This window comes from Macadamia integrifolia, unplaced genomic scaffold (genome assembly GCF_013358625.1).
Source record: "Macadamia integrifolia cultivar HAES 741 unplaced genomic scaffold, SCU_Mint_v3 scaffold3148, whole genome shotgun sequence".
Taxonomy (NCBI): Eukaryota; Viridiplantae; Streptophyta; class Magnoliopsida; order Proteales; family Proteaceae; genus Macadamia; species Macadamia integrifolia.
In genome coordinates this window covers 5,474-26,228 of record NW_024869244.1, presented here as the reverse complement: position 1 = coordinate 26,228, position 20,755 = coordinate 5,474, and the positions used below count along the sequence as shown (strand labels likewise).

The 20,755-nt window shown below is 35.9% G+C and overlaps 1 long non-coding RNA gene across 1 annotated transcript; it reads right to left on the bottom strand.

Annotated features, from left to right (window-relative positions):
* Positions 1–18,089: 18,089 nt before the first annotated feature.
* On the bottom strand, positions 18,090–20,272 carry LOC122067822. Its single transcript, XR_006136886.1, has 3 exons — positions 20,130–20,272; positions 19,438–19,556; positions 18,090–18,292 (listed from the first exon to the last, which is right to left on the bottom strand). It is a non-coding gene; the product is annotated as an uncharacterized LOC122067822 (long non-coding RNA).
* Between the last annotated feature and the right edge of the window lie 483 nt (positions 20,273–20,755).

Here is a 20,755-nt window from a genome sequence, read left to right as displayed (position 1 = left end):
TCTTAAAAAAAAAATGAAGAGGGATGGGAGATAGAGATGAAGAAATACTCAGGGGCAGGAGAGAGAAACAAAGAGGGAGTCTGGGAGAGGGGGAGAGAGAGAGAGAGACGAAGAGGGAGTCTGTGAAAGGGAGACGCACGAAAATTGGGTTTTACAACCTTTGATTAGCCAACTACATCCTTTTTCTCACCTTCAGTCTTGTCAATACAACTTCGACTTTCTCCTCCCTTGGATTAAAAAATAACAGTGGTCACCCATCTAGCCCGAGCCACCAGAATGGCAACTCACCTTCTAGCTGTAGAGGAGCCGAATCCAGTAAAGTGTCCCCTGAAAAGGAGTGAATAAATAAACCGGATGACTTTAAGGCCTAGCCTGCTTCTTCCAATGAGGTAACTCTTAGTCGACCTATGGACTTTCCAATGAGCTGAATACAATTGTGGAGGAGGATGCTGGCAATATGGTGTACTGCATATCATAATGTTCCTCTTGATTTTGTCTCTTGTTTATTGCATGGCTTGTCCAACTTGACTTAGAAATCCCTTAATCCTTCTTCAGGTCAGTCCTAAGAGGATTGTAGGGTTTGATTTTCTTTGTATTTTATTCTTTCACTTTCTCTAATACATACATCTTGTTGGTGAGATGGCCATCCGGCCTCATCACTGAACCACAGCTATGACAGTTACGGAAGGAGTAATTTCAGGAGTAATTGCAGGGCGATTTCGCTGATCGAAAAAGATCCGTTGAACAATGGATTTTTTGACTCTATCTCTATAAAAGAGTAAATATTAAAGTTGAAAAGATATCATACACATATGATCAGTCAGTTGGAGCCCTAAATCCTTGAAACCCTCTATCTTCTTCATCTTTTGTTCTTGAAAAACCCTACATTGATATTAGAGCTGCGGTCGAGATCCAAAGCACAGCCGATAGCTAAAGCTTGGCGAACAGAGCCGATTGGAGACCAGTTACCCTCATTGAACTAATTATCTTGCATCTGAGGATCGAGCTGCCAGTCGATGGCTAAAATTGAAGTTTTTTCCTCTCACCCATCTTGATTAGAGCCATGAGAGTGAGAAGTACTTGTCACTACTGCTCTTACGCTGTCGAGCATTCCGACACCACCGACCCTATTGTTGAGAGGCTTTTTCCAATACCACCGATCATTGACAAGTTTTCAAAGGGATCACCTCTACTGTAGGCCCCACAACTTCTTATAATATTTTTATATATTACTAGTTGCAGTCAAAAGAACATCATCATGGCTGGAAAACCCTTGTCACATGAAATCAACAACTTTAAGATATTGAATGGGTTAAACTATGAAACGTGGAACATAAAAATCACACATTTGTTGATATACGAGAAGATGGACCATGTTCTAGAACCAAGACCCGTGGTTGGGGATAATGCTACCCTAGCGGAGATTAAAGCTGTGAAAAAATGGGTTGAAGATGACAAAAGGGCCTGAAGTATGATCCTCTTAAAGATGGAAGACCATCTAATGAAAGTGTTTAATAAACACATAACCACCAAATCTGTAATGGAAGCTGTGAAGGCCAAGTATGATGTGAAAACTGAAACCCACACTCAACTACTGACTCATAGATATAATAGTTGTAGAATGACTGAGGGTGAGAATGTTGTAGATCATGTTAACAAAATGCTAGTTTTGGCTCAAGACTTGGCTGATACTGGATCAAAAGTGTCAAATAACTACCAAGTATCCACCATCATTAATAGTTTGCCCCCTTCTCGGGCAATGGCACAAAATACACTAAGATTCTTGGGGGGACAATCTCACTATTGATAAACTTCCCCAACAACTATAATACTATCAGCAACGCATGATGACAAAGTCCATGAGTGAATTACATATAACCCAGTCCAACCCAACTCCGTCAGAGATTAACCAAGTAGAATTATTGGCACATTAGCATCGATTTCATCCCAATGCCAACCAGCTACTCCCCAACAATAACCAAAATAAGTTCAAGGGGAAAGGAAAGATGAAGTCTAGAAACTTTCAAAAGGTGCCACCTGGAGCATGTTATGAATGTGAAAAATTTGGTCATTTTAGGGCTTCCTGTCCTAAAAAAAAGAACGAGGGGTGGTGGATCGATTCAGGTGCGACACGTCACATTGTAAGGACCACAAGAGGACAACAAGAGATGAAGACTCTTACACTTGGTGACCATAAGATCTTCATGGATAACAACTCGTACAGTGAAGTTCGAGGAATTGCAGACTATGTGTTTAACCTCGAAAAGGCTAATTTTCATCTGAAGGATGTAATTTATGCCCCCGATATGCGTCAAAATTTGATTTCTGTACCAACTCTTGTTAAGAAGGGCTTTGAAGTATGCTTCACTGGCACTGAGGTCACCATTGGAAATCATGGTCAATCTTTTGCTTTAGGATGATTTATCCCTGAGCAGGACTTATTCTTACTTTCCACTGTTGAAAATATAACCTCTAATATTATTAATAAAAATGCATCTGGATCATTAGTTTATATTGATTGTGCAAATCTTACTGATTCGTATATGTGGCATATGAGACTAGGACACCCTGGAATTAAGAAAATACAACAAATAATTAAATTGGGTTTAGTTCCTAAGTTGTCTAAAGTATAATATGATGGATGTGAACATTGTCTCTCTGGTAAAATGATCAAGAAACCCTTTCCAGTGGGAGTGAGAGCAAATGAACTTCTTGGAGTAATATACTTTGACATATGTGGACCACTCAATGTGAGTACCCATAGTGGTAAAACTTATTTTATCACATTCACAGATGATTTATCCAAGTATGGATATATTTACATGGTAGGAAATCTGAAGCATTTGAATGTTTCAGACGCTATAGAACTGAAATACAAAATCAGTTGGGAAGGAATATTAAGGTTCTAAGAACCGACTGTGGTGGAGAGTACAAATCCAAAGAGCTTGAAAATTTTTGTGAGGAACATGGAATCGTTAAACAAAAGACAATGTCTTTCACACCACAACAGAACAATGTGGCTAAAAGACGGAATAGAACACTACTTAATGTAGTGTGTTGCATATTATCACATTCTTCTCTCTCTAAGGAACTATGGGGAGAGGTCATTCTCACAACAAATTATATCCTGAATAGAATTCCTACCAAATCTGTTGAGACTACTCCCTATGAAATGTGGACAGGTAGGAAACCAAACTTATAAAATCTAAGGAAGTGGGGATCAGTAGCCCATGTACTAATACCTGAGCCATATAGGAACAAGTTAGATTCTAGAACGATCAAATGCAAGTTCATTGGATATCCTGAAGGATCAAAGGGATATAGGTTCTATCACCCTAAAATAGGGGTAATTGAGAGTCGTGATGTGAAATTTCTAGAGAAACTAGAAGAGGAACCGAAACAAGAGGATATAGAACCCCTTCATGTCATTGACGATGACTATGATTTTGACCCTCAAGAGGAACTAGGAATTTTTTATCAAGGAATCCAAGTTCCTGAAGATCAAGATGATCATCAAAGACATGCCCAGAACCTAGGGTAAGTAGAAGTAAAAGAACTAGAGCACCCCCAACTTATTTGGATGACTACTATCTTTATCTATGTGAGCCATTTTATTATACAGTTGACCCAAATTTGGAAGAAGTAGTTGATCCCATAACCTATAGTGAAGCGATGAAATCGCGAGAATCAGATGAATGGTGGAATGCCATGCTGGAAGAAATTGATTCTATCATAAAGAATCAAGTATGGGAACTTTTTGATCTACCAAATGGTAGAAATGTTGTTGGTTGCAAATGGGTACTTAAGAAAAAGTATAAAGTGGAGGGGTATGTTGATAAATTTAAGGCCCAGGTAGTAGCAAAAGGATATACATAAAAAGGAGGAATAGACTACCAGGAAACATATTCGCCGGTCGTGAAATTTACTTCTATTAGATTGATATTGGCACTTGTTGCATATTTAGACTTAGAATTATTCCAAATGGATGTGAAAACCGCCTTTCTCAATAGCGAGTTGGAAGAAACTATATATATGCGACAACCTGAAGGTTTTCAGGTTGTGGGACAGGAAGATAAAGTATATAGACTTAAAAATTCTCTGTACGAACTAAAACAGTCCTCACGTCAGTGGTACCTAGTATTCCACAAAACGGTCCTTAAATTAGGATTCGTGGCAAATAAGTTGGACAACTGTGTATATATTTTGAAGAGTGGGAGTAGTTTTACTATTCTTTCCTTATATGATGTTGACATAATGTTGGTTGAAAATGACTTGGATATGCTAAACAGAACCAAGTATGAACTTAGTAACAGATTTGAAATGAAAGATATGGGGGAAGCATCCTATATTCTAGGAATTCAAATCATTAGAGATCGAACATAACGTAGATTATGTTTGAGTTAGGAAAAATACTTGAACTCTGTGTTAAAAAGATTCAGGATGTAGAATTGCAATCCCTCTTTAACTCCAATAGTATTGGGAAAGACTTTATCAAAAAGTCAATGTCCTCAAGAAGGACAAAAAAACTGATTGTACCTTATACTTAGGGAGTAGGTGGTTTGATCTACGTAATGTTGTGTATACGATTGGATTTGGCCTATCCAGTCGGTTTGGTAAGTAGATACCAAAGTAATCCTAGCTCTACCCATTGGGAAGCTGTGAAAAGGATTATGAAATATATTAAAGGAATTAAACACTTGAAATTGTATTTTCAAGCAGAAAAGCTTGAGGTTATTGGATATTCTGATGCTGACTTTGGAAGTGACAGAGATGATTGTAAGTCCACCTCTGGTCATGTGCTCATATATGGAGGAGCAGTAGTTTCTTAGGGTAGTAAGAAAGAAGGGTGTGTTGCTAGACATACACAGGAAGATGAGTATGTTGCTTGTAGTATGGCAATTACTCATGCAGTCTGGATAAGACGATTTTTAAATGAGTTTAGGCTGGATCTTGTAGATGGACTAGTGGAAATATTCTGTGATAATCAAGCAACAATAAGCTTGATACACAGTGGTGCAAATAGCTCAAAGGGAAAACATGTAAAAATACAGTACCACTATATTCGAGATATAGTAGAAAAATGTGAAATTAAAGTAACCTATATACCTATGAGCGATATGGTAGCCGATCCCCTCACAAAGGGAGTTTGTGCGAAAGCTTATATTAAGCACGTAAATTTAATGGGACTTAGAACAGTCTAAGTCTGGAATAGGAACTAAATGTTCCTGATCATGACAATGATTTTATTGTTCCTAGAAATGAGAACAGAAATGGAAATGGAAATGTCATGATAGATGTTCCTAGAAATTAGGACCTTAAATGGAATTTTCATTAAGGCAGTTCTTGGAAATGGGAACGGAAAATGTGAATTCGGCCAGAATAGCCAAGTGGCAGATGTTGGTGAGATGGCCATCCGGCCTCATCACAGAACCACAACTGTGACCATTACAGAATGAGTAATTTCATGAGTAATTGTAGGGCGATTCCGCTGATCGAAAAAGATCCATTGAACAACGGATCTTTTGACTCTATCTTTATAAAAGAGTAAATAGTAAAGTTGGAAAGATACCATACACATATGATCAGTCAGTTGGAGCCCTAAATCCTTGAAACCCTCTATCTTCTTCATCTTTTGTTCTTAAAAAACCCTACACAGCTTACTTAAAAAATATATATATAATAAATAAATAAATAAAAATACCAGTTGCCCATCCTAAAATATTTTGGTTAGAGTTAGAAACGCATGTACAACTTAAAATATAGAAATCCATAATGGAAATCACATCCATGGTTCAATTATTTTTTCCCTTAATAAAGTTAACCTTTCAATGTCTCTATATGTTTTGCAGTGTTGGATTAGCCAGGGCAATTAATGGTGTGATATTTGCAAAATCTACAAAGCCAAAGCATTAGAACCCATGAGCTTGGCCAGCATCACAAGGATAGTGCTACTGAGAGACTTGCTTCCATAAGGAAGGAGAATGCTGCGAAGGAGAAGGAACAAAAGGAAGCAGCCCACGCCATTAAACAAATTGAAGCAGTCCTCAGATGTGAACAACCAATCTACAAACCAGAGTTCACAAGGTTTCTCAACGGTTGCTCTAATGGTCTTACCTTCAATAGGGTGTTTTTTGTTAATTACCTTTCTGCTCCTAAGCCTCCCTTGGTGGAGAATGGGTAAGCTTTCAACGTTTGTTGAGTCTAAATACGGTCCTCTCAGCCGTTGGATGATCATTGCACCTCACCGGCTCCCCATCTCTCATTTGGTTCCATGGATGGATATGTGCTTTGTTTTACAATGTTGCAACCTCAAGATTAGGAACAGCCGAACAATGGAATATTGTTACCTAACCTTAAGTCTCAAGAACTGACCTCACCATTCTTTGGGCATTTGTGAAGGGCACTAAGGACAGTAAAGATTCGTACACCGATCGTATAGATTCTTTCCAACTCCTAAAGTGCCACATAAGCACAGAGGGCCCACACACCATGATATTGTTCGTTTTGATAGGCAATTGGACCACTGCACGATTTCTCAGGTTTGGAACAACGCATCCGTAGATGGGTTTCAACACACGCTAGTATGTGTGTAAACGAGGAAAGGAGTTGATTTTGGGGATCTAGAGCATTGATTTAGCAACTTAAATTTATCTTTATTTCTAGTTGATTCCAAACAAAATTGGTCTTAAACCATAAGATAATGTTAAGCTATCCAAGGAACTTCCACGAGTCCATATACTTTGCAGCCATTGCAACATTGCAATGAACATCCAACGATTGAGAACATCTAGGCACACACCCCAAAGAACTCGCAACCGCTGAATGCTCACTGTAATATTGCAACGGCTACAGAAAATGTGAAGACGAACTTCCACATTTCGAGATTTTTTAGTAATGAGATATTCTAAGTCCTAAATCACACGGCAACACTCACAATATGTAAGCAAATCATTTTTTCTTTTTCTTTTTTTTTTTGTCCAACCGAACTCGGCTGGTTGACACCCCTACTGCCTCACCATTGACAATAAACTCACCCATGAAATACGACATGGTCAAAGCTACTTCTATCCATGAAAGTTAAGCAAAATGAAAGACAAAGGTAGTGAGGCACCTATAGGGCTATGCACATAAACAAGAAATCATGTCTATCTCTATCACTAAATATCCCTTGGAATGGATGGGGGTGGTGGGTACGTAGGTGCATGTCTATTTTGATTTGAGACCCCCGCGCTAGTTAATGTAAAATCCCCACCATTAGATGTAAGGTGTGAATAATGGACGTCAAGATTAACCCACCAAGATCTCTCTTATTTAAAGCTAGTGTTTAACCACAACCATTGTTAAAAACCAAGGGTTATGATTATCCCCATTAACGTGCAAATTCTGTTAATGAAATTTTTTATAGCTAAGGCTCTCTTGGTTTGATTTCCATTTGTATTTATTTGACTTATTTCTATTTTTACAAGTGTTTAGTATAATTTATAGCACTTATTTCTATTTATATTAAATTAGAATAAATCACAAATCACAAATTACTCTCAAGCTATTTGTGATATGTGGCAACAAATCATTTATGTTGATTTTTTCTACCTTAAATGAGCACGTGTGCTAAACTACTCAAAATCAAAGGTAAATAGGTAACTTCAGTATGTTTAATATTTTTTCAATAAAAAACCCCAAATCCTATCATCTCTCTTGCTCGAAGCTTAAAGCTGAAGGTGAAAACTGAAACCTATTTTCTCATTATATAATCTATTTTATAAATAGTAACCAAATGAATACTATTTGTGATCCATAATTTATTGTCACAAATAATTTGTAAAAATTGTTAATAAATACAAATAGAAATCATACCAAAGAGAACCTAAGAGATCATGTGAGCTTAATTTTGTAGTGTTCATTTAAGACCATAGGATATAGGGCTCTTGTTAGTGTAGGATCAAGATTACCCATCCTCCACTAAGGAAAGTGGATTCGCAAGATTGCCAAGCCAACTAAGGGGGCAAATAGGCAGGAACTCTTCCCCACAATTAAGTTTAGGGTGTTCTAATCAAGAACTAGAATGGATTCTTGTTCATCCAAAAAAAATTTATCGGGAGATATTTAGTGGGCATTTCCAACCCTTGGATTTAGGGTTTGAGCTATCAAAGGTTGGGATCGAAACACCCAATATGGGCCACAAGTTGGGCTAGGGTTTGACTAGTTTCAAAAATTAGGTAAAAAAAAAATCCTCTAGAATGTTCAAAGCATTATTTAGTCCGATGGTCAAAAAATTATAAAATAGTGTTGCTGGATAGATAATACTAGGTACCATAAAATACAATAAGAATCAGGTGTTGTTTTTCGGCTAAAACATTTATTTTTGTAAAATGCTTTCGGGTTTTATGCCCACCTGAAAGTAATATGTATGAACTAATGGTAAAAATGCATTGTTCTTGTATCGTCCTTTAATACTGATTTTTAATGATCGGAAATAGCTATTTATAAAGTTTGGGCCCATTATGAGGTTGTTTTGTAGGCCCGACCCAAGGAGTAGAATAGCTTGATACTTTTAAGTACGGGTGTCAATTCTAAGCCCATACCGGTAGGCCCAATTGAGCCTAACACGTTTATGACCCAACCTTGATCGGCCCGATTGATAAACGTGTTGGGCTCAATTTATAAACAGGTAGTACACGGTGCAGCCACCGGTCGACAGGCGCTCGACCGGTCAGACACATTTTTGAGCCCGACCTGAACTGACTCCTTTAAGCCCAACCTAACTGGACCCTTTTAATACTACTTGAAATTTTCATTTTGCCACTAATAAAATTGAAGAGTAAAGGAAAAGTCCAAAAGTCTTTTACAATAGAATATTAAAATGTAAAAATGAAATTTATGTAATTGTAGTGGTGAAATATTGGTGGTTTGCAGGATACGCTTGAGGTAGAACTATGCTTTTAATGGGATAAGCTTGTCAAATTGAGTACTTCGACTATTGCATACAAGTTAAGAAGGCTCCTTTAGAGCCCATTTAATGACCGTTTAAAGATAAATAGGTTTGTAGCCCAGCTAAGGCCCTATCAAGGTTAGTTTATGGCAGCTCGATTATAGCCCAAGACCGACCGGTCTTATATATTATACCATGTCTTCCCTAGCTAAGCCCGTTTAGCTAAATTGGCGTTCACGGTGCAGCCCTAGAATTTGGTCAAACCTGATTAGGCCCAACCGAGACTGACCCCGCCCGACCGATTGACACCACTACTTTTTACGGAATTTTCCAAAGCTACTTCGGGAGGGTACCAAATCAGTTAGGGTTTTGAATTATTGGGGCCCTTCCTCTTAAAATTGGCCCCTACCCACTATTCCAAGACTTAAAATTCATCATTTCTGCGAGTGTCTCTCAGGGTGACAAAATGTGGGTTTTATATATTTGTAGGCATCAAGAGCGACGAGGTCAGCACAAAAGACGATGCAGTCACAGAGTATATGGATGAGGGTTTGGATGAATGGGATCAAGTGGAAAAAGATTATGTGGGTTCCACCATTTTGTAATATTAAAAAATAAAAATGAAAAATTGATAGCTTCGCCGACGTACCCTCACATGTGGGGGAGTAATAGAGAGTATTACTCTCAACATAAGGGAAACTGATCCGGGCTCTCTTTCAAGTACTAAAGGTATAACAATTGGGCTACATTATGAGCCACCTCAATGGTTGCATGTGCATAAGCAATGATTGACTAGTTATAGGTATTTCTGACTGTCAAGAAAATAAAAAAAGAAAGAGAAGGAAAATCAAATCACAAATGAAAGGGAATTCTTGTAATTATTACATAATATGATATTGTCCAATCAAATCCGGAAGTAAAATCAAATAACAAATGAAATGGAATTCTTGTAATTATTACAGAATATGATATTTTCCTATCAAATCCCTTCGATTTGGTTCACTTTCCATTCTTTTAATTTCTCTTACAACCAAATGGTACCTTTAGATGTCAAATTTAAGATTTTTTTATTTTATGAAAGTCAAATTCAAGAGATTAGAATGCAAAGTAAAATAAATAAAAAAATGATTAATATAAAATTAGTAATATAATTATGTGGGATAATGATTAAAAAAAAAAAAAAACATTTCTTGCAACAACCAACACTCTACCCTTTTAAATGTGGCAACCAAAGTATTAAATGCGAAATTCCTACACACCATGGTGTGGAGCTGGGAATGATTAAAGTTTTCAAATACCAAGTAGTGGTGGGGTAATCACCTGAGGAGGAAAAGCATATGGGGTCCTTTATGACAATAATGAGATAGGTATTTATTTGGAAATGCGTTACACTTCTGGAGGCAAGAAAAATTGCCAAAGCTTGGAAACTTTAAAAGAAAATCTGCCTCCCCCTCTTCATTCCAACATAAAAGGAATTAAATCTCATCTTTGGAGGAGCACTCATCAAGCTCGCCAAATTTGGACAGCCGACTTCCCTCTTTCCCTATTCAACTGGCTTAATCTTTGGAATCTCTTAAGTTTAGGAAATTGCCAATTTGGGGACACGAGAACAAGATTATTTTTATAACCTGTTTTCACCTATTTTTACGGAAAACTTAACCTAACCAATTCGCCAAACTTAGGAAGACATATTAGCTCACAATTTGTGCAAGTTCCATGTTTGACTTGAAGGAGATCATAACTAAGCCTACTTTCAAATGGAAATAGCCTAGCAAGTAGCAACCAACCACCCTTGCCACTAGCAAGTAATGACATAGGCTTCTTCATCTTGCCTTTGATTCATAGAGCGTGTGATACGTAAGACTAGTCACTAATGCCCTATGCAAATTGAACGTCAGGTCCACATCTGAGTACATGAACTAGATTAATATAAATGGATATCTGGGCTTTAATGTTCATCAGGCATGCTTTTACTAGATTTAAGTCTACACATGAAGTCTTTACATCGCTAATAGTAAAACACATTCCATTATATATGGATTCAAAATATTCCCTCTTCTTCAAAATATTTTCTTTTTCTTCAAAAGATTTTATACATGCCAGCTACGCACTACATGCCTTTTGTTCTTGCAAAAGTTAAGAAAATTTAAGTTGGGCTTTAATGTTCATTAACATACTTTTGCCAAATTTGAATCCACACATGAAGTTAACCACAAGGGGTAGCTGAGTTGGCAAGGGATCTTTGTAATAAGAATTGTGTGAAAATTCGACTTGTATATATGTCCACACATGCTAACATTTTTGGGGCCACTCTCACGGGGGTGTTTAGTGATCTTCACTGCTTTTGGTAAAAGTTTAATGGTTCTCATTCAATTCGGTCCATGCTATTGTGGGGTCAATATAGATTAGCAGGACTAGTCAAGCCTAAATACCCATCGTAAGAAAAAAAAAAAAAAGTCCACACATGACATCCATATCATAGATTTGGCACCCCAGGGAGGAAGTCTAACAATTTCGTGTTTCAAACTAAGAGGTTGACAAGTTTATAATAAAGTTGTCAGATGACATCCCAGAATAGGCTTCTCAGTTGTCCTTCTACTAGAGCACCATTGTTATATGGGTTTACTTTCAGAACTTAAAAAGTGAAAATGTAAACTATTTGAATGACTTCAGGTTATGATTTGTAGCAAATTGTTGTTAAAGATGCAATATATCAATCAAAATTGAACTCCAAGGCTAAGAACATTATGTTAACTAGACTTGAGAATTGTAGATATGTTAATGCCAACTCCTTCTAAATACAATTTATTATAATAATCCATACGCTTGTGCAGTCAATTCCCAAATCAGTTTTGCTACATTATTTGTGTGATCAGTTCCCTAGAACTATGACTTCGAGCCAACTACCTACATTTATCTCATCTTTTATACTTGTAGCTCATCCAAACTCCATAGTTCTAGCCTTGTACAACTTCTACTTTATGCCAACTACCTGCATTATCTTATATTTTAAGTATATGTAAACAAAAAACATTGATTAATGAAAGTGAAAATAAGGATTAATAATCGTTAACAACAAAAAATGTTTCAACTAAATAATAATTAATACCTTTTGAACTAGGGAGTGATTTCTCTTTGTCGGTGATCCCCCCTTGTTGTTGAGTTTTGAGTTAACACGTATTTCATGTATCAACATAACAATTATATTGTTTAACGCTATCAAGGGTTAAGAAGCCGAGTTCAACCTTTTTCCTACGTCATTAATAGGTTTTTCATTATGGATAACTTGTTTCATAGTAATCATATCTCTTACTATTAATAAAAATAAACAGAATTGCATAGCATGATAATAAGAAGAATGAGAGTGTGGATAATGATAATATGGAAGTAATCAGCTCTAATACTAATTGTTGTTTTGAAGTTCAAACGAGGGGGTGAATCGAGGTATATAAAAATTCTCCCAAATTTTATCAAAGGTGAAAAGCCATTTTGCTTTCATATATAACTCTCTTCATCCTTGTAATAGCAAATCCAACATAACGCTTGTCATGTTAAACCTTATAACGGGTGAAGAAATCGATTTCAATTTTTTTCGATGAAAATGATGTTTTATTTACATGATAAGAAAAAGAAAAAAAAAATGAGTGGATGTTCTTATTTCTCTTTTCATTATCAATATCACCGCACTTGCTTGCTTGCTCTTTTTTTTTTATGGTTCTATATTAGCCATATAGGGGGTTGACATGGATTTATATGGCCTTGGGTCACCTAACTTTGTAAGTTGATTTATGGGGTTGAGTTCTTTCAGGTCCATATCACACTCTCTATGTTGATGATTGTGCATGTGAGATAATATTATAGAGCTTTCAACTCTTATATTTCTAATAGAGAGCGACGAAGAGGGAAGAAAAACAAAGTCATAATGTACATTAAAGTCTATTTTCTTTTGTAAAAACAAGAGGTATGTGGTACTTAAAAGAATGTTTAGAAGAGAAAAAGAAAATGAATAATATGAATCAATCATTTGATACCTTTTATAAAAACATGTTTATATAACAGATAGACAAAATTTCAATTTTAATTCTTAATGACCTTATTGAATTCATTTATATAGATTGATTTATATATATGTACAATATGTACCATCGTATAAACATTACATAATCATGATTTAACTCATATCTATTACTCAATTAATGTTTGTGATTAAAATATAATATGAAATACTCATTAAGCAAACACACACCTCTTATACCGCGGAGATATCACATGTTCCCTGATCTCTAACCATTGATTTAACAAAAACTCTTTGTATATGAAACTTATATATGCATACATTGTAAGTCCCTGATCTCATCATCATTGTCTTCAATCATTAAACACACGTATGTACATATATAACGTTGTACTCTCCACCGATGTTATAACAAATTATCGGGGGTTGGGTTTTGAGTAATTCATATTTTCATATTCTCACATATTGTTGTCTTGTTAAGCAGTATGTAGGATAAAAAAAAATCAAATTCAAACTTTTACATAACGTTTTACTCTCCATCAACGTTATAACAAATCGTTGGGCGTTGAGTTTTGAGTTAACTAATATTTTCATATTTTCACATAACGTTGTCTTACTAAATGTCTTATAGGGTAAACAAATTTGAATTCAAATTTTTTTTTACGAAAATGATAGGTTTTTCATCTTGGATAAATTAATTCACAATAATCATATCTCTTACTGTTAATCAAATTAACAGAATTGAAGAGCAAGATAATAAGAAGAATGAGAGTGTGGATGATGATGATATGAAAATAATGGGTTTTGATACCAAATAAGAACCATATTGGGTATCCTCATCAAAAGAAAAAGTTGACATTTCTAGACTAATTTCTCTGTAAGCTGATTTTAAAATATCTACAATGTTAGAATACAGCTAATGATTGATATGAACTCCCAAAATGTCTTCATTTTGTATGAATCATGGAGTCACACCTACCTCTTCGTTTGACCACTTTTCTCATTCTGGAACGAACCGATTAAACTCAATCCAAACCGAACAGGTGTCTTATTAGGCCAATTTCAGTTTGCATTTTAAATTTAATCTAGTTTCGATTAAGTTCGGGCTAGACCATTGGGCCACTAGAAACGTTGAAAATGTACGTTGAAATCGATACCAATCCAAACTAACCTAAGATAAAATCGAACTTAAAACTAACTACTACTCACGGACTAACTCACTAACCTAAGTACCCAAACTAGTTAACTAACCAAACAGGCCAAGCCCAAGTGTCCAACACTTAACCAGCCAAGCCCAAGTGCCCAACACTCAATGTCTCAACTCTCAACCAGTCAAAAGGCTTTTAAAGCCCTAATTTTTTAAAACCTAAGCGAGTAAGCAGCAACGGTTATAACTAACCTAAAACTTGAAGTTGCAGTGGCTGTGGCTAATCTAAAACTTGAAGTTGAAAGTGAAAGACTAAAGCCTTAATTACATACACATTTCACACTTCACACTTCACACTTCACACTACTTTGAAGTCTGAACCCACTTCAAAGCCTGCTGGTTGCCGATCGTCCCTCGACAGGTAAAGCTCTTCTTTTTTTTTTTTATTACACATTGATAGGTAAAGCATTTGCTTTAATTGAGAACCAAAGTTTTCCTCCTCTAACAGCCGATTTGAGACCCATGCAACCTTCAAGTTGTCTCTCTACAAATTTTAGTTCTTTCTCTGGTACTCCAACCTCTAGGTATATCCTCTTTTGATTCAAGTTTTTCATCTTTTTTTGGCCATTTTGTGAATAGAATATTTGAGTTGTTAACATGTGAATCTGAAGTTAGTCGTAAATGGTGATACAATAGGATTGAAATGGGGTATGCTTGTGAGGAGTTGGATTTTAAAGAGGGTTTATCACCCAATTAAACCCTTCTAGATTTTCAATCTATTTGGTTGATCAAGTGTTGAAACAATATTCAATTTTTAGTTAATTTTATCCTTCCATTTTTTATATTTGAATCTTATTTCTATTTTTTCAACTTCTTTAAATCTGAGTTTTTGAATCAAATTTTATGTTACAGATTTTTTGGAGTAAAGGATGATGGTTCATGCATGTTTTCTTCTTCTACCCTATTTTAGTGAATTAGAAAAGTATCATAGATGCATTCCAACAGTACCATGGTTAATGGATTTCTTTGCAGAGTCTAGGAAAATTTTAGAATGCGCATGCTAATATTTTTTTTTATTAACTCAACGCAGTTCATACCTTATTTTGGATTATAGATTAGGTAGCATGCAATAGCGTATTATATAGGGCTAATTTAAGAAGGAAAGTGATTGAGATTTATAGAGGATCTCTTAATTAGGGCATATTCCAATTTGCTTCAACTTAAAGAGGTCATTTTGAATTTGTAATGCTTAGTGTTCTTATTTTATTAACATGTTATATGTTTTCTTATTAATTATAGAAATGTCCATCAATATAGAAGATGAGCCCGATTGTGGGTCAGATGCTGATGTTATGTCTGATGATGGACCATATATTCCTGGAATTTCATCAACAAAACCTTTAAGTGTCGTAACACTTGAAACAAATGAAACTACCAAAAAGAAAAGAAGGAGTGCAATTTGGGATGAGCACGGGCCGTAAACATGTTGACATATTTTGTAGGTTCCATTATAGCAACACACATTAAATGATTGTAAAAATCATGTATCAACATGGAACCTACAAAATATGTCTTATGTGATCCAAGGCAACAAAAAAGTTCTCATTTATTAGTCAACTATAAAAGTTGTGTTTCCTTGTGAACTTTTATTGAAGATTATAATCATTATTTTATTATTGAGGCTTATAATATGCATATGAAGCACACATGATCGAATGCCAAAGAGGGGTTTCTTAGAGAAACAGTGTGACCAATTTGAGTGGCCCATTAGATAGTAGAGCTTCGGTATTTTATACAATGTGATTTGTTATCCCACATTGATTATGGCCCATTATTTCTTTTCACGTTCCTAGGCTACTTGTATTGAATTCTTCAAACGATAAGCACGCATAATATGAAGCTATTGAATTTTTAATTACATCATAATGTTTCCAAGAAAAACCATGACCAAAAAAAGAAGAAGAATATCTTCCCATATCACTACATCTCAATGGGAAAGGACATGACATACTCAAAACAACTCATCTTTGCCATGACCATCATGTATCCTTATCATTCATTATCCCTCGATAAACCTTGAAAGCTGCCTAGGTTTACAAAATGGATAACCAGAGTCATTTAATAAAAGAATTTGCCTCCTAAAACTTTCCTCATGCTTTGAACCCTGTCTGCATCCAAGGAATTTCCAATATTCTAAACATATTTTTGAAATTTTAGCAGATATTATTCACTTCAAAGAATTCTATCTCAAGTATATCTCCTGCATAAAACAAGAAACCATGCATCAATCATCGCAAACAAAATATGGACCGTGCACTTGAAATATCAATGTGAAACTCTAGGGTATCTCGCTCTCATCGTACACTTCCTCTTCAAACTGAATATCATATGTAGTCATGGACACCATGACTGACAGAGAAGCAATTCTTTCAAAAATAAATAAATAAATAAATAAATAAATAAATAAATGAAAATACAAAAAAGTCCATAAAAGTGACTACAATAGCAGACAAAAATATTAATGCTCAGCTATTGTTAGAAAGAGATTCACAAATTCATTCAACTTCAACATAATTGCTATAGTATTATTGAAAACCTTTACTTTTGGACATAAAAGATGATCTCTCCATCCAAATATTTACTTAGAAGTAACCACTATCAAATCAGACAACACATTGAATAAAATTTACTAGTCTTTGGCAGCAGTCTGAAAACCACCAAGGTACTAAGAAGAAACAACTATACTCATGTTCTATGAACCCAAGATTTCCATCTCTTGCACACCAACCTGCAGCCTCAAAACCTTGTTAATGGGGTACAGTGTGCAAGAGATGGAATATACCACCAACCAATTTCAACCAAACAAATGAAGCCATGAGAAGAAAATAATTTCAAGAGATTAGGTCCCTTTTCCACCCATTACCACCTCCAACAATGTTTCTTTCTATGAGTTTAGATTTTGGAACTGCTTAAAGAAGAGAATTTATAGATGCAAAGGACTTGATTTGGGAAAGCATTAGAATATAGTAAGGTAGGCTACTAGGCTTCATGTCCTAATCATGTGGTTCCTCTGTTTTCTGATTGAGAAATATGGGGAAAACCATATGCTGACCTGTGAAGTGGGAGGAGGACAAAGTGAAACTCCCAATACCCAGAAAGGTGGAGCTGACGCTGGGTCTCTTTCCATGTTCTCTTTCATAATTTTTGTTCCAATTTTATGGTTTGGGCATCTCACACCTAACATTCCATTTGGAGGATGGAAGTCAATCCAAATAAGAGCCAAGAGTTACAATGCCGTCAAGGTTTAAACCCATTTGGTCCAGTGACAAAAACCGAACCACATCTGGGTAGAGCCCATTGGTAGAATCTAACTTAAGAGAGAGAGGGGCCATTTATCTCCCCACCAAAGACACAAAATAAATGGAAGGTTTGAGTAGGTTGAGTTTTGCCACCACTTCACAATTCTCACACATTAAAAGATCAGAAGATTGTGCATCAGCCCCTAAAATTACTTCCCCGAAAGAGTGATAAAGCACACACCATAGAAAAGATCTGAACAGAAGTACTTGGACTTTTCATAAAAAATAAAATGTGGAGCATAGCGGCAGCACCAGGACTTGATAAAAAAAAACAATGATAAGTAACCTAAGCAAGAAATATTAGATCGTGCAACAAGATATCTAAATGCTAAGAACCAATTCTTAGGATGGTACGATATGCACCTTCCATGTTTAATATGGATCCTAACGTTAAAGATGGTCCAGTTAAATCAAATTATCAACATACCTTCAGTCTTTTAATTTAATTTTGAATAATCCAAGGCACCTGAGTCTGAGAATTATAACCACTCTCACAATCAAAAGCATTGAATGCAAGGAAATGAGAGAAGCTGTGACACCAGAGTTGAAGGATTAGTCACTAGCTTACCTATAAGCACAACAACAATTTACTATTGAACCAAATGTAAAACTGAAATTCACTCACAATCAACCTTCTAGATTGCTTTTTATAGTCTCTGCTACAAGTTACTCTCCATGAGATCAAGGTCCGATAGTTAACAAATGTTGTTTCGTCCTACAGTGGACTAAGGTTTCTGGTGCCAAGGAAATGAAGAGAAGGTGATATGGCACGCCACTGATTTCTTCTTGACTAAGAAGAAGCTGATTCACATAACGTGGTTGCTGCTCATCTCTTTCCTTCACTGCCATTAAAAATATAAATTTACAGAATGCCTACCATCAAAGTAGCTCACAAATTAATAGAAATTAAGTTCATAAAAGAAGAACCCAGTGAATCAAAATAAAAAAGATGCGGCATCTTATCTGAAACTCTTCAAGTGAATAAATTGGATGAAACCAAGGAAACAGAAGATAAGACCAAACTAAATCTAGGGTTTTGGAAAAAGAAAGGGAAATTAAGGAGACGAAGATCAACTACCAGTTTCAAAATTCCATTACTACACAACGTTGCCTCAGCAACTTGCAAAGATCCATCAACTTGTCTCCAACCTCAAATCATGCTCAATCGACTTGTAGAGGCGATTCGCTATGGACTTAAGACTTCTCACCAAGAACAAACAGGAAAATCGCCTCAATATGGGTCTAGCCGGCACCATCAAACCACTCATGTCTCTCTTATCCTTGCAGGACTCCCAGATTCAAGAGTATGGTGTGGATACGATTATTAACCTCTCTTTGGGCGATGAGAACAAGGACCTGATCATGGCTTCGAAAGTGATAAACCACTCGTCAGATCATTCAAGACCGAAACAGCGGCCATTGCCAAAACCTACCACGGTGGTTGTTGCAGCCATGGTCGTAGCTGAAAGTTGCAAAGAGAGAGTTTAGGCTGAGTTTGTCAAATCGATAGGGCCTCAGGGAGTCGGGTGAAGTATCGAGATCGAATTTCAAGTTTTTGGCGATTTACGAGGAACACTTTCCTTGCAAATTTGAGGTAAAATTCTATAGAGCCTTTTCCAGAAAAGGGGGAGTGTCATGTAAAATTTTACTCCTTGCAAATTTGTTTTACCAATCATTTTACGTTGGAACAAACAGAGCCTTTGTTTTTAGGATTAGCAAACCATTACAGCTACCAATGACCTCCCCTTTGGTACCAAACTTCAAACCTTGTCTTGTACTCTTTGTCTTTTATCTCTTTGAAGTATGTTTCAAGGATAAACTTTCCATCAATAAAGTTTCGAGTTATGATCAAACCAGGAATGGAATGTTCAAGATGCGTGGGATTGGATGAAAACAGGGTCATGGATTAGTTTGTACGATGACCTGCATACACTTCTGAATTTATAAACTTTGCAGCCCCAAGGCTAACAAGGATATCGAATATCACCTTTTGAGGAAGATAGGCATGTCATTCTTCTTCAAAATGAGAGCTTTGGATGCTTTTTGGCAGCTGATGCTCTTGTTTCCACCTGCACTCTTTTCTTCATGGTCAAGTCTTGAGCTTTCCTGTCACAAAATCATGAACTTAGTAACCAAGCTCAGCATTTCTGAAGAATAAAAAAAAAAAAAAATTATGAATATTGATTATATTACAAACTACTTAAAAAAAGAAGAGAATACACAATATCTCAGGCCAGAAGGATGAACCATTATAGAGATAGATCAAGATCTCCAAAGTCGGTAGAGATGCCACTAAGAACAGAAAAAAAAAAAAATAAATATATATATATATATATATAGCGAGAGAGAGAGAGAGAGAGAGAGATTTGATAATCAAATTCAACTTCTACTGATTGATTAAATGAAAAGAATCTGGAAAATGGCATACATAGAGGGCAATGAAGGAAGATTTGATAATCAAGGAACCTTATTTTTTTAACAGGGACTGATAGTAGTGGATACAAATCGATGAACAGCAAAAGAAAATTCACTAATTCACCTGAGATGTGGATTTCCGGTAATAGGTGAGAAGAACTCAGCAAATTGAATAAAAAACGCTAACATATATGGCTAATTGAATTAAGGAACTTTCCCAAAATCACAAACTATATTGCACGAGAGAGAGAGAGAGGGGCGAACCTGGCCAAAGTTGATTAATTGAATTAAGTAACTTTCCACACAAAATCACAAACTATATTGCAGGAAGAGACCACAATCACCAAAAACATTGGGTATTCAAACGCACATAATCATTCACTTTTCCTACATTCTACCAATACTTGAGAGAGAGAAAGAGAGAGAGAGAGAATCTGGCCAAAACTGCTTGAAGGAGGGTAAAACAGGGTGAAGGAGAAAAGTTTCAGAGAGGTTTTTTTTTTTTTTTTTGGTAAAGAAGTTTCTGAGAGGTTAGAGTATAATGATAATGGAGTAAGGAAACTAGATATTTTTAGTGTTTAAAAGCAATTAGAAAAGAAAGAGAAAAAAAATCTTATTATAAAAGGTTGTTTAATATATAGAGAAGGAACGCTTAATGAACAGAGCTGACTTACTGGAATATATTTTGGTGGTCAAGAGTTTAAACCAAGATACGGATTATACACATCAAGGTCTGATTGGATGGTTTTGTAAACCATTTTTCCCTTGATACCTATACTATAGGTATAGGATAATGTAATCGATGTGTGATTCTAAGTTGTATGCATTAAGATTTGATTTCAAAGAAACATCAGAATAGCAGGTCAATAGGAGAGCATGTGGGAACATAA